We start from the raw sequence: 15,619 nt of genomic DNA, 5'->3' as shown, positions 1-15,619 counted from the left end.
ATCCATGGAGCAAAGAAATATGTTTCTTAATTAGGGAAAGCTATGCAGCAGTGCAATTAGTAAATTTTCAATTAAAAAGATATTCATGTCACACAGTTTTGAATATACATCTATTTTCTTGTAGAGCCCTACAGATGTAGCCACCTTTATCTTGACTGTTTCTCCGCCGAGACGGGCGTTTAGCCACGCTAAGGCGATAGCTGAGTTTAATCACAGGCAGGCGCGTTGAGACGATCTAGATACTCATCATGCATTACACATCTCCACCACTGTGTGGCTAATGCTCCACTAATCCAGTACTTTCGATCGTACAGTATAGCGGCGGATTGATCTACAGCTCTGGCAATACTGTAGGCGTAACGGGAGGCGGTGGAAAAAGTATGGAGTACTGTACAGTACTGTATGTGTATGGAGACGCAACTACAGTAATTGTGTAAAAGGAAGAATGTACAGTACAATGTATAAACACCGTGCTTTTAAAATATATGAGCGTCTGAGTTCGCTAATGCATAATGGGAATGGAGGACTAGCAGAAGGCGGAGGAAAACACCGTGCTTTACAAATGCGAGCGTCCGAGTCCTCTAAGGCATAAACCAACAGCAATGGGGCGGGGGCCGGGCGCTGTTTGCAGTACTTTCACACATGAAATTGGAAATCTCTCATGAGGCGTCGTGGGCTAGGGATGAAGGCTCCCACCTCCCTCGCTGGGGGTCCAGGGTTCGAGACATGATGTGCTTTCTTTCTTTTTTTTTTTTTTTTTTTTCTGTAATAATGCACTGTATTATTTTATTTACATTGTAAGACAGTCAATGGAAGGATGCACACAGGTTTCACATAAATCAAAGTACATCTGCAGGAGCGATTCTTTACGCTAAATGCACCCAAACAGCGTGAATGAAATGAGTGTATTCTGACGCTACCAACTAAGCAAAACAGTACTGTAGATCTTCAGCGTTTGTGTATTGCACAGGACCTGAATTTCCTCCCTGTGCAGGCCCCCAGGGGGGAAGGGCGATGGGGGTAGGGGGGAGACGATGGAAAATACTGTGCCTTTGAAATGCAATTACATGAGCGTCCGAGTACACTACGGCATACTGTAAACCAACACCAATGGGAAGGAAGTGCCAACCTTATTTTTAATGTGTTCCCGTGACATTCACTTTAACATTTTTTTTTTCTCTCCAATACAGTACATCCAATGGAAGGATGCACACAGGTTTCACATAAATCAAAGTACATCTGCAGGAGCGATTCTTTACGCTAAATGCAACCTACAGTACGGTACTGTAAGTGAGCAAAACAGTACTACAGTGGGCGTTTGTGTATTGCACATGACCTGCATTCCCTCCCTGTCTACTGCATGATCTGTGCAGGCTCCCATGGGGGAAGGGCAACAGGCTAGCAGGAGGCGGAGGAAAACACCGTGCTTTACAAATGCGAGCGTCCGAGTCCTCTAAGGCATAAACCAACAGCAATGGGGCGGGGGCCGGGCGCTGTTTGCAGTACTTTCACACATGAAATTGGAAATTTCTCATGAGGCGTCGTGGGCTAGGGGTGAAGGCTCCCACCTCCCTCGCTGGGGGTCCAGGGTTCGAGACATGATGTGCTTTCTTTCTTTTTTTTTTTTTTTTTCTGTAATAATGCACTGTATTATTTTATTTACATTGTAAGACAGTCAATGGAAGGATGCACACAGGTTTCACATAAATCAAAGTACATCTGCAGGAGCGATTCTTTACGCTAAATGCACCCAAACAGCGTGAATGAAATGAGTGTATTCTGACGCTACCAACTAAGCAAAACAGTACTGTAGATCTTCAGCGTTTGTGTATTGCACAGGACCTGAATTTCCTCCCTGTGCAGGCCCCCAGGGGGGAAGGGCGATGGGGGTAGGGGGGAGACGATGGAAAATACTGTGCCTTTGAAATGCAATTACATGAGCGTCCGAGTACACTACGGCATACTGTAAACCAACACCAATGGGAAGGAAGTGCCAACCTTATTTTTAATGTGTTCCCGTGACATTCACTTTAACATTTTTTTTTTCTCTCCAATACAGTACATCCAATGGAAGGATGCACACAGGTTTCACATAAATCAAAGTACATCTGCAGGAGCGATTCTTTACGCTAAATGCAACCTACAGTACGGTACTGTAAGTGAGCAAAACAGTACTACAGTGGGCGTTTGTGTATTGCACATGACCTGCATTCCCTCCCTGTCTACTGCATGATCTGTGCAGGCTCCCATGGGGGAAGGGCAACAGGCTAGCAGGAGGCGGAGGAAAACACCGTGCTTTACAAATGCGAGCGTCCGAGTCCTCTAAGGCATAAACCAACAGCAATGGGGCGGGGGCCGGGCGCTGTTTGCAGTACTTTCACACATGAAATTGGAAATCTCTCATGAGGCGTCGTGGGCTAGGGGTGAAGGCTCCCACCTCCCTCGCTGGGGGTCCAGGGTTCGAGACATGATGTGCTTTCTTTCTTTCTTTTTTTTTTTTTTTTCTGTAATAATGCACTGTATTATTTTATTTACATTGTAAGACAGTCAATGGAAGGATGCACACAGGTTTCACATAAATCAAAGTACATCTGCAGGAGCGATTCTTTACGCTAAATGCACCCAAACAGCGTGAATGAAATGAGTGTATTCTGACGCTACCAACTAAGCAAAACAGTACTGTAGATCTTCAGCGTTTGTGTATTGCACAGGACCTGAATTTCCTCCCTGTGCAGGCCCCCAGGGGGGAAGGGCGATGGGGGTAGGGGGGAGACGATGGAAAATACTGTGCCTTTGAAATGCAATTACATGAGCATCCGAGTACACTACGGCATACTGTAAACCAACACCAATGGGAAGGAAGTGCCAACCTTATTTTTAATGTGTTCCCGTGACATTCACTTTAACATTTTCTTGTTTTCTCTCCAATACAGTACATCCAATGGAAGGATGCACACAGGTTTCACATAAATCAAAGTACATCTGCAGGAGCGATTCTTTACGCTAAATGCACCCAAACAGCGTGAATGAAATGAGTGTATTCTGACGCTACCAACTAAGCAAAACAGTACTGTAGATCTTCAGCGTTTGTGCATTGCACAGGACCTGAATTTCCTCCCTGTGCAGGCCCCCAGGGGGGAAGGGCGATGGGGGTAGGGGGGAGACGATGGAAAATACTGTGCCTTTGAAATGCAATTACATGAGCGTCCGAGTACACTACGGCATACTGTAAACCAACACCAATGGGAAGGAAGTGCCAACCTTATTTTTAATGTGTTCCCGTGACATTCACTTTAACATTTTTTTTTTCTCTCCAATACAGTACATCCAATGGAAGGATGCACACAGGTTTCACATAAATCAAAGTACATCTGCAGGAGCGATTCTTTACGCTAAATGCACCTAAACAGCGGGAATGAAATGAGTGTATTCTGACGGACTGTGCATCTTCGGTATTTGTGTATAGCATAAGACCTGTGAAGGCTCCCAGGAGGGAAGGGCGTAGGGCAAGACAGTGGAAAATACTGTGGTCAAAGAAAGGGCATATTTAAAACTAAGGGAAACTGTCACAAAGTACAGTAACTACAGTACTGTACGTTGAATGCCTGGAACGCACGACGTCTGAGACGCACGACGTCTGAGGCGCACGACGTCTGAGACGCTCATTGAGCATAAGGACGGTCATGGCTGCTGTACGGGACCGTCCCTATGCTCTGGGTGAGCTGCGTCTCCTCGTTCGCTGGCGGGACAGAACTCTCGCCAGCAACGAGGAGAAGGTGAGAGCATATAGGAGGGCAAGTAGGGCTATCCTCCGGACCTACAACCGGAGGAGAACGGTGAGGTCTCTCCAGAGGAGATGGAGTGACCTCGTGAGGAGGACCCCACGACGCCTGCAGGCCATAAGGGATTGTAAGTACAGTACATTACTGTAGATTACTGTACTTTAAGTTACTGTAGTTACAGGTACAGTACATTATAGCAGGGGCTGCTGTAGCAGCAGGTATCCGGTCTATACAGCACTGTACAGTATTTGTGGTAAACAAATGGTTAAACAAGGACCAAACATTAACCCGGGTCAAAAGGTCAATTTGTTTTTTTGCGTCGACCTAGATGGTGCAGCTTTTGAAATTGGTTGACACCAGTTACTGTAGGTTGACATGGTCGTTAAGTTGACATGGAAAAAGATCGACATGCGTTTTACAAAAACAATTGTTATTTTTTTAAACTTGTGTATATACAGTAGTTCTTTACAATCCACGTGGTCTACGATTGTGCAGTGTACAGTATCATGCAGTGTACAGTATATGCAATGTATCACAGTGTATCGTGCTGCGTAATTGCAGCGTGTCATGCAGTGTACATTCAGTATATGGTATTGTGCAGTGAGTGTAATGCATAGTGAATCACATCGTGCAGCAGAGCCGGCCTTAGGCATAGGCAAACTACAGTAGGCAAATGCCTAGGGCATTTGCTATGCTTAGGGGCACCAGCAGCTTCTGCTGATTAAAATGATATGCGGCATGCCTATATTTTGCGTGACTGCGGCTGTATCTGTATCTGGCTTGGGCCAGCACTGTCGTGCAGTGTACTGTATACACATGTGGTAATTGCAGTTTTTTGTGTAGTGTACATTGTATCATATTTTGCAGGGAAATGTGCAGTGTAATGTGCAGTTTGTCATATCACGCAGTGCATACACTATGCAGTCGTGCAGTGCATTGTGTGGTTTAATTGCAGTGTGTCGTGCAGTGTGCAGAAATTTGTGTTTCAGATAGTACAGTGTTCTAAGGGATGTTACTTTGGCAGAAATTATTCTAAGGGATGTTACAGTGGCCTAATGTGTTCTGACGTGCATTACTCTTGCATAATGTGTTATAAGGTTCATGACTGTGGCAGATCTCTACTTTGTGACGTAATGTGGATATACTACTGCACTACTGTGACGTACAGTACAGTAACGTGAATAAGGTGCTCTACTGTGTGACACAACGTGAATCAAGGACAGTACTGTGACGTGAATACGGTGCTCTACTGTGTGACACAACGTGAATCAAGGACAGTACTGTGACGTGAATACGGTGCTCTACTGTGTGACACAACGTGAATCAAGGACAGTACTGTGACGTGAATAAACTGCACTACTGTGACATGACGTGAATAAGATGAATTCAGGTGAGTACTGCATCATCTGTCATGAAATCAATTTGTAATGTAATGAACAGTACTGAGATGGTTAAGGGTGGGAGGGCTGCATGCTGATGTGTGTCATAATGTTTATAAGGGCAATGCTTATGTGTGTTACAATGTCTATAAAGGTAGTGTTCTGTCTAATACCCTGGACCTACTGTACTGTAGCGATACTGTAAGTGTACTGTATGTCACATTTAGAAATGTGCCCCTTAAGTTTTGAAGACAGTACAGTACACTATGCCCTCCTGAGTGATTAGGTGCAGGGTACTAGAATGAACAATTCCATTTATTGTGATGTCATAAAGATGCTGTCAATGTTGAATTTCATTGGCTGTACAGTATGCTGCCATTATACTGTGTATATATATATTTTTACAGGGCTGGTAGCACGACGTCACAGGAGGCGGGACAGGCGCCGCCAAGCTGGTAAGTATTGTCAAATACAGTAGTGTACAGTACATAGTGATTTCTATAGTCCCAACCCCCTGTCCTGACCATCACAGATAACTCGCTGCAACCCGTTAATGTTAAGAATGTCTGTTTACAAAACTAAATGTAAATATTAAACACAAAGTATAAATAACATTGTAGATAGCTGAATACCCGTGCTTCGCTACGGGATGAGAATGGTAAATTCCAGTGATAGTTGTTTGTTAATTTACGTTTGTTGGCGATCTAGTATATAGTACTGTATACTTTAAGCATACTGTATCTTGCTTCTCTGATGCAGATTGTTTATTGGCCGGACCCCTTTTTGGTCCTGGATACTGTACAGTACATGTTTCAAATTGACAGCTTCACTTACAGTACTGTTATTTTTTTTCCCACAGTACCACCACCACCACCACCACCACCACCACCTGCTGCGCTGCCAGGTATTGTGTAACGAGAATTCTGGTGCTACTGTCATCGTTGTTACACTACTGTACATGTGTCCTGGATACTGTACAGTACATGTTTCCAATTGACAGCTTCACTTACAGTACTGTTATTTTTTTTCCCACAGTACCAACACCACCACCACCACCACCACCACCTGCTGCGCTGCCAGGTATTGTGTAACGAGAATTCTGGTGTGACTGTCATCGTTACACTACTGTACATGTGTCCTGGATACTGTACAGTACATGTTTCCAATTGACAGCTTCACTTACAGTACTGTTATTTTTTTTCCCACAGTACCAACACCACCACCACCACCACCACCACCTGCTGCGCTGCCAGGTATTGTGTAACGAGAATTCTGGTGTGACTGTCATCGTTACACTACTGTACATGTGTCCTGGATACTGTACAGTACATGTTTCCAATTGACAGCTTCACTTACAGTACTGTTATTTTTTTTCCCACAGTACCAACACCACCACCACCACCACCTGCTGCGCTGCCAGGTATTGTGTAACGAGAATTCTGGTGCTACTGTCATCGTTGTTACACTACTGTACATGTGTCCTGGATAATGTACAGTACATGTTTCCAATTGACAGCTTCACTTACAGTACTGTTATTTTTTTTCCCACAGTACCAACACCACCACCACCACCACCTGCTGCGCTGCCAGGTATTGTGTAACGAGAATTCTGGTGTGACTGTCATCGTTACACTACTGTACATGTGTCCTGGATACTGTACAGTACATGTTTCCAATTGACAGCTTCACTTACAGTACTGTTATTTTTTTTCCCACAGTACCAACAACACCACCACCACCACCACCTGCTGCGCTGCCAGGTATTGTGTAACGAGAATTCTGGTGCTACTGTCATCGTTGTTACACTACTGTACATGTGTCCTGGATACTGTACAGTACATGTTTCCAATTGACAGCTTCACTTACAGTACTGTTATTTTTTTCCCACAGTACCAACACCACCACCACCACCACCTGCTGCGCTGCCAGGTATTGTGTAACGAGAATTCTGGTGCTACTGTCATCGTTACACTACTGTACTTGTGTCCTGGATACTGTACAGTACATGTTTCCAATTGACAGCTTCACTTACAGTACTGTTATTTTTTTCCCCACAGTACCAACACCACCACCACCACCTGCTGCGCTGCCAGGTATTGTGTAACGAGAATTCTGGTGTGACTGTCATCGTTACACTACTGTACATGTGTCCTGGATACTGTACAGTACATGTTTCCAATTGACAGCTTCACTTACAGTACTGTTATTTTTTTTCCCACAGTACCACCACCACCACCACCACCACCACCACCACCTGCTGCGCTGCCAGGTATTGTGTAACGAGAATTATGGTGCTACTGTCATCGTTGTTACACTACTGTACATGTGTCCTGGATACTGTACAGTACATGTTTCCAATTGACAGCTTCACTTACAGTACTGTTATTTTTTTTCCCACAGTACCAACACCACCACCACCACCTGCTGCGCTGCCAGGTATTGTGTAACGAGAATTCTGGTGTGACTGTCATCGTTACACTACTGTACATGTGTCCTGGATACTGTACAGTACATATTTCCAATTGACAGCTTCACTTACAGTACTGTTATTTTTTTTCCCACAGTACCAACACCACCACCACCACCGCCGACACCATCCGAGAGCTCCGGAAGTGGTAATAATTACTTTTTGTTACAGACACACTAGTTTCCTACAGTATTACTGTAATTTTTGTATTTTACAATACTTGTCATCTTTTACACACAGACCGCCTCGTAATTGATACAGAGGCGGAGGAGGAGCTCATTTACATTGAGTCGGGGGAGGAAGAGGAGCCAGATTATAGTAAGTACAGTAGGATTTTCTCAAGCCCATTCTTAAAAGTATTGACCAAGTCCACTTTTATTACTTTTCAGGCAGGGAATTCCAAACATGTACTGTACAGTATTTCCCTCACTGTGAAGACCCCTTTTCGCCTCTGTGCGAAATCGCCTCTACTTCAACAAGAGTTACTGTGCACGTGTCCTCTGTGTCCATCTTATCAAAAACAGTTCCTGTGTATTGTCCCCTTACTGTATACAGTATATTTGTAAAGGTTAATCATGTCCCCTCTTAATCTCCTCTTTTCCAATGTAAACATGCCTAGCCTGCCTTTCCTTGTATTCCATCTTCTCAATCCACTTCATCACTTTGGTCGCCCGCCTCTAAACCTTTTGTAGTTCCACAATATCCATTTTGTATTATGGTGCCCAAAATTGTGCATCCTACCCACCCTCCACTAGCCTAACCCTCCAATCATACTCTGAATCCACACTCTGCATTCTGAATGTCGGGATCCAGACAGCAGGTCTTTTAAATACAGTACTGTATGTCCCCTACCACTGGACAGTCATTCTGCTCCTACTGTATTATGAATATATCTCTGCCTCCTGTAGCACTGTACTACTGTGCAATTTTGTAGTAACTGTACTCTACTGTATTTTGTTTATAATATTTTTTTATTTTCAACTCAGTAATTATTGACAGTGAGGATGAAGATAAAAAACCCTCTCCCCAACTTGGTAAGTAAACTGCAGTATTGTACTGTACTGTACATTGTGTTAAACCAATGGGTTGGGTTTGCGTGACCAGCAGTCAGGATTCTAGCGGTCAGGTGACCGACAGTGGCATCCTGATTGCAGCAATCACAACAGGGTGAGGTACGGTATCCTAACCCTCCTCCACTACCCCCTGATTCTGGCCTCGACATTCTCGTCTCTGTGTGCGAAATCTACTCTCCTCCTCCAATTCCTGACTGAATTTTTGCTTTACTGTATTCAACACAGAATACAAAAGTATATTTCATGGAATTTTTGCTTTCACAGGCCCTACACTGTCACAGGCGGTGGCGGAGGAGGAGGACCAGGACTCTATGTCCATCACCTCACTGCACCCATTAAGTAAGTCCAGTCCGGTACATCTTGCCTCTGTAGAGCCAGTTTGAGCAAGGAGAGATTGATTGCTTCTTTTTTTGGTGGGGGCCCAAACCAACCAGTCATTTCAGCCACAGTCGTGTGGCAGACCCTGTTTATATAACATAAGGGTGGTTGGGAGGGCCCAATCACAATTCCATCTTGCACCTCTTTTTTTATTTATTTATCTTTGCATCATGTGATGTTTGGGGAAAATTGTTATAAGTGACATCCTGTCTGCCACTGCACTGCCACTCCTAAATGGGCCAGGTGTTTGTGCCGGCCACTTGGGTCGCTTAGCTTAGTCATCCAGTGACCTCGGTGAAAATTTTAGGACTACAAATAATATTGTGAGGTGTTCAGGTTAGACTGGAAATGAGTGGAAATTATGGTTATTGAGGTTAATAACACTATACAGTAGGATCAAAAATACCCCCAAATTCTGCGATTTAAGCTGTTTTTGAGAGGTTTTTGAAAAAAAGCACCAGGATCCAAAACAAGTCCGAATCCAAAAGCAAAACACAAAACCCGAAAAATTTCCGGTGCACATCTCTAGTTTTAATAAAGTCCAGGAGGGAAACATTCTCCTAATGAAGACACTGCAAGCAATAGGACACGAGGATGTGCACGGAGACTGGAGGGGGGCGAGGTTCAGGGGGAATTTTAAGAAAAATTACTTCACAGAAAGTGCAGTGGACAAGTGGAATAGCCTCCCATCAGAGGTGATAGAGCCTAAAACAGTAGAGCTACAGTATTTAAACATGCATGGAAGAGACATACATAAGGATACCCTTACAAAGAAATAAGGATCAAATAAGGTTTGATGTAAAAAAAAGGTTAAAAAAAAGAGGCAGATTAGATGGGCAAAGTGGTTCTTACAGTATTTGTCATCAAATTCTATGTTTCTGTATGCAGACCCTCCAACATGACCCGCCGCACTGCTCTGTTTCTAGACTTCCCTCTTAATTTATGATTTCCATCACCTGTGTTGAACTAGTTATATGATAAGAAAGCTGTTTCTTCACAGGTGATGGCAATAATAAATTAAGAGGGAAGTCCAGAACCAGAGCATTTTGTACCTAGTGGGGCGGGTCATGTTGGAGGGTATGTGTATTTCCTGGAATGAACCTTTTTTTTTCACATTAATGTTTTTTTTCACAGGCCCTACACTGGAACAGGCCACGGAGGAGGAGGAGGATGATGATGATGATGATGCTGCTGCATTTAGTGGTAAGAATTATTACTGACATTGATCTGATGCCATCAGAGTAGCACTTTTCATCAGATTTTTCTGGCAAATGCGTAGAAATCGGATGAAAATTGTTTTTGTTTGAACTGGTGATATTGCCCATACAGTAGCAACCGATCACATCCCACATTAACATTTACAGTATCTAGTTACACTTACAGACGATAATACAGTACAGTAGGTAATATTTGATTGGTTGCTACTGTATGGACAACATCCTGTTCTAAAAAAAACACCCATCTTACTCAATTTCTCTCTCTCTCTCTCTCTCTCTCTCACCCCTTGTCACTGTCTCTCCATTCATCTCTCTAGATACTGTCAGTGATGAATTTCCCATTAGGCACGAGAGGCACGTACTGTACCTAGTGGCGGCATCTGTTTGGGGGCCTCAGTTGGATGCTTACAGTATGCTAATACTGTCATCCCAAAAATTACCACTACAGTAACTGCTAAATATTTTAAGTGTACTGTACAATATGCACATACAGTACTGTACAGTATACATAATTCAAAAGAAAAAAGAGTTGCTACCTTATTCTAGTCATAATCACCGGCATACGGGTCACTCACAAATTTTCTGATGGTCTCGGTGGGGTCCCTTGGAATCACCATGCCTGTCACAAGCATACCTTTTTTTACCCACCTGACACTGGGCCTGGACACTAGTGTACTATTACTATACTTTTTACTGTATACTGTATCTTATAATATTCTTCTCTTTTACCCACAGACGACGAGCCAGAATACATTTTTGGTAAATATACTGTACAGTAGCAATAGTTGGTACTGTAATTACAGTATTTTTTTTCTCCAACATTATTTTAAGTCAAACTGATATGACTAACTGTATTTTATCTTTTTACAGTCCGTCGCCAACCAGTGGAGGAGACACCTGGTAATAAAATATAAATACATAATGCACTGTACTGTATTCTAACTTACTGTAACATGTATAACACTGAGCTGATCATCTTCACACCCTCTGACATAACCTTACAGTACATACTGTACTTTCTCTCTTTTTTCACCCTCTTCACTCCACAAATGCATGCTGCCTTTCCTGACTACTGATATACAGTAATAGTGTGCAGAGCGTAGCGAGGCACCGTGCCCACCGCATGGCGAGCGAAGCAAGCATAACGAGAATAAGAGACACTATTGCATGATATGTTGTGAATAAAGTTGCAGTACTGTGTGGCGTCATTTCAGATTGGGGAATTACTGTGTGGCCATGCCCCTTCCCAGCAAGAACATGCACCGTTTTGGGATGCACACCGAATGTGCACACTGTTGCTATTTTAAACATACAGTAGGTTGGAGGAGCACCAAAATGAGGACTGCTATGGTTGAGGGGTGATGGTGCTGGGAAAGAGGTACAGGATCAGAGGCGGAAATAGCGTCTGTGCAAGGGGGCAGCATCCAAAAACTTGACTAGGGAATCATATTATTTATGGCTGGCTCTGAGTACAGTCCACTATTATTGATAGTACTCCCTACAACACCACCTACAGTACTGTAACCCTCTTTTTTCTGAAGCGGTCATGAAATGTCATGACTGCTAATACATACAGTAAATGTCTACAGTATTTGTACTGTGGTGTTTTATTCCTTTGACAATTTGTTTATGACCTATTGAAGCTAATCTCTTGTACAGTACTTTATATTTTGAATACCAGCAATACAGTATAATACTGTACCTACAGTATACAGTAATAATTGTATAGTATTTGAATGTGACTAAATGTTTTTTTTTCTCCAATATAGTGCCAATGATTTATGGGGGCCCCAGACAGGGGCAAGATAGGTGGGCTGGCCCAGAAGCGGGCAGGCAGCAGCCCACTTATACAAGAGGTAAACTAAAGCAATGTTTAAATTACCTCGACAGCATACAGTAGTGTTTGATTTACTGTACTGACAATACAGTACTGTACATTGTAAATAACAAGATTGTCTAATATAGAGTAAAGTACTGTATTGCCATTACTACACTGTAAAGTATTCAGTATTTGTTTTGTAATACTGTCCTTTTTTTCCCACAGAACAGTTGCAGCGTGCCATTCTGCTCCTGCGGGTGGTGGTCCACCTCTTAGTGGACCACTTTTTTAATTTGTTATTAAGATCATTTAAAAAAAATTTTTTTTTTTTTAATAAATGTTTGTTATTGTACTCCATTGTATAGTATCTTTTTCTACTGTATAAGATAGGCATACTGTACACCATACAATTATCTGGCAGATAATCTGCAAGATCTGGCTGTTTGTAATGAAATTCTCTCGTAATTTAGCTGTGGTGTACCTCCTGAGTGTGCTGGCGTGCTTTCTGGCCAGTTTGGGGTGATTTGGAGCAAGTTTGGTCGGCCATCTGGCCGACATGTGCTGTCGACTGTTTGGCAAACATGTGTTTTCCCTCCAGCATGTGTGTGTCAGGCATTTTGTGTGTGTCAGGCATTTTGTGTGTGTCAGGCATTTTATGTGTGTCAGCCATTGCTGTGTGGTTCCACAAATGTTAGTGTGTCAAAGTGCTGACCACTGACACCACTATTTCACTTTGGACCGCATGCCTTTTGTGGAACCACACAGCCCAGCATGACTTATTGCTGGGCTGTGTGGTTCCACAAATGTTAGCGTGTCAAAGTGCTGACCACTGACACCACTATTTCACTTTGGACCGCATGCCTTTTGTGGAACCATACAGCCCAGCATGACTTATTGCTGGGCTGTGTGGTTCCACAAATTTTCTTGGAAAACAAATGAACATGAGTGTCTTTACTTTAATACTTTTTTTTTTTTTTCCACAGATATCTATATACACAAGAAAAGAATGTAACGAAGAACAAACTACTTTTTTGTTTTAATTAACTTTCAAACTTTATTTAAAAAAAACACCTTTTTTTTCTTCAATAAACTTTTAAAAATAGAAGTTTCCTGTGGTTTTTATTAAAATATGAAATGCAAGATGCCTAACCAAGTTGTTTTACATACAGTATACCACTCTTAATTGAATTCCCATCATACAGTAGTACTAATTTATACAGTACAGGAAGTTGGGAATACAAACATTGGAAACCACGTCATGTTTATTTTAAGAAACACTTTATTTACGGACAAAATCATTTGGAACATGTAACATCACACATACTGTACTGTATTGTAATAAGAAAGCCAACATCACACATACTGTACGGTACTTTAATCAAAAGGTAACAGCACAAATACAGTAACAATATCAACTTTAACATTTTTATAATTTATTTTTTTGTGGTGGTGGTGCGGGGTGATGGTTTTTGTACTTTATTTTTAGGTTTTGCTTTTTTGAATTATTTTTCGTTTTTGTCTTTTGCTTTTTAACACTGTCGCATACGGACACCAGAATAGAGGACTGACAACAGCAGCCCCTGGATGGAAACGCAGCCCAAGGCCCCAGATGGACACAGCACAATGGACTCGGCTGCTACTGGATAGATACAGCAGCGCCCAAAAAATCAACAGGAATAAAAGGGGCAACTTGTACCAGGCCCTTACATTACCAGGAATGTGGTGAGCCAAGTTTATGCACTCCCCTTTGAGTAACCGAGCTGCTCCAAGTGGATTCAGCACAGTGCATGCAGCCCCAGAAAATGTACAGGTCATACAGGTACATTGACACAATTTTTTAGCTTCAGCTGTGTGAAGCTGATGTGCTGAAGCTAGGAGGTAGGTAATGATCTGGTTTCATCATAGTCGAGCTTCCAAGTCATTTTCCTCTTCGTTCTCAGCACAGCGTTTATGGTATCCCTTATCTTCCTCTTTTCTGGATCACCAATCCTCACGCGGCGTTCACACCTAGCCATGATGTCATGTACCAGATTTTTGGGCAGCGGAAGTTTGCCCTTGGAACCATCAAAGTTCACACGATTGGCCCACGTCAAGTATTTGTCGTACCGTACATGGAGCTGGAACAGAGAATATGCATATTTCTGAATATGTCCATTTGAAGCTCTGTACAGATGGTCGTCCAGGGAAGTTGAGATGACAGCCAGGGCAATATTGTTCAGAGAGCCTCCGAATGTATTGAGAAGTGGCCTGTGAGCAGGTGTGCTGGTCATCATTGGTGTTCCTGGCAACAGCACACTTGAATCCAGGCCTCTGCGGTCGTCCAGCCCTCTGCGGTACTCCAGGCCTCCTCTGCGGTCGTCCAGGCCTCCTCTGCGGTCCTCCAGGCCTCCTCTGCGGTCCTCCAGGCCTCCTCTGCGGTCCTCCAGGCCTCCTCTGCGGTCCTCCAGGCCTCCTCTGCAGTCCTCCAGGCCTCCTCTGCGGTCCTCCAGGTTTCCTCTGCGGTCCTCCAGGTTTCCTCTGCGGTCCTCCAGGTCTCTTCTGCGGTCCTCCAGGCCTCCTCTGCGGTCGTCCAAGTCGCTGACTTCGTCCAGTCCGCTGCTGTGGTCCAGGCCTCTGCGGTCCTCCAGGGCTCCTCTGCGGTCCTCCAGGTTTCCTCTGCGGTCCTCCAGGCCTCCTCTGCGGTCCTCCAGGCCTCCTCTGCGGTCCTCCAGGCTTCCTCTGCGGTCCTCCAGGCCTCCTCTGCGGTCCTCCAGGTTTCCTCTGCGGTCCTCCAGGCCTCCTCTGCGGTCGTCCAAGTCGCTGACTTCGTCCAGTCCGCTGCTGTGGTCCAGGCCTCTGCGGTCCTCCAGGGCTCCTCTGCGGTCCTCCAGGGCTCCTCTGCGGTCCTCCAGGCCTCTGTGGTCGTCCAGGCCTCCTCTGCGGTCCTCCAGGTCTCTTCTGCGGTCCTCCAGGTCTCTTCTGCGGTCCTCCAGGCCTCCTCTGCGGTCGTCCAAGTCGCTGACTTCGTCCAGTCCGCTGCTGTGGTCCAGGCCTCTGCGGTCCTCCAGGGCTCCTCTGCGGTCCTCCAGGGCTCCTCTGCGGTCCTCCAGGCCTCTGTGGTTGTCCAGGCCTCCTCTGCGGTCGTCCAGGCCTCCTCTGCAGTCGTCCAGGCCTCCTCTGCGGTCCTCCAGGTCTCTTCTGCGGTCCTCCAGGTCTCTTCTGCGGTCCTCCAGGCCTCCTCTGCGGTCGTCCAAGTCGCTGACTTCGTCCAGTCCGCTGCTGTGGTCCAGGCCTCTGCGGTCCTCCAGGGCTCCTCTGCGGTCCTCCAGGTTTCCTCTGCGGTCCTCCAGGCCTCTGTGGTCGTCCAGGCCTCCTCTGCGGTCGTCCAGGCCTCCTCTGCGGTCCTCCAGGCCTCCTCTGCGGTCCTCCAGGTCTCTTCTGCGGTCCTCCAGGTCTCTTCTGCGGTCCTCCAGGTCTCTTCTGCGGTCCTCCAGGCCTCCTCTGCGGTCGTCCAAGTCGCTGACT

The 15,619-nt window shown here is 44.7% G+C and overlaps 1 long non-coding RNA gene across 1 annotated transcript; it reads left to right on the top strand.

The window, feature by feature from the left end:
* Window positions 1-8,911: 8,911 nt before the first annotated feature.
* On the top strand, window positions 8,912-11,055 carry LOC135057543 (uncharacterized). The gene is made up of 3 exons (XR_010244192.1): window positions 8,912-9,040; window positions 10,214-10,282; window positions 11,032-11,055. It is a non-coding gene; the product is annotated as an uncharacterized LOC135057543 (long non-coding RNA).
* Window positions 11,056-15,619: the final 4,564 nt, after the last annotated feature.

Source organism: Pseudophryne corroboree, chromosome 3, assembly GCF_028390025.1.
Source record: "Pseudophryne corroboree isolate aPseCor3 chromosome 3, aPseCor3.hap2, whole genome shotgun sequence".
Classification (NCBI taxonomy): domain Eukaryota; kingdom Metazoa; phylum Chordata; class Amphibia; order Anura; family Myobatrachidae; genus Pseudophryne; species Pseudophryne corroboree.
Note: the sequence above shows the minus strand (reverse complement) of the source record. Positions and strands in the feature narration are given on the sequence as shown.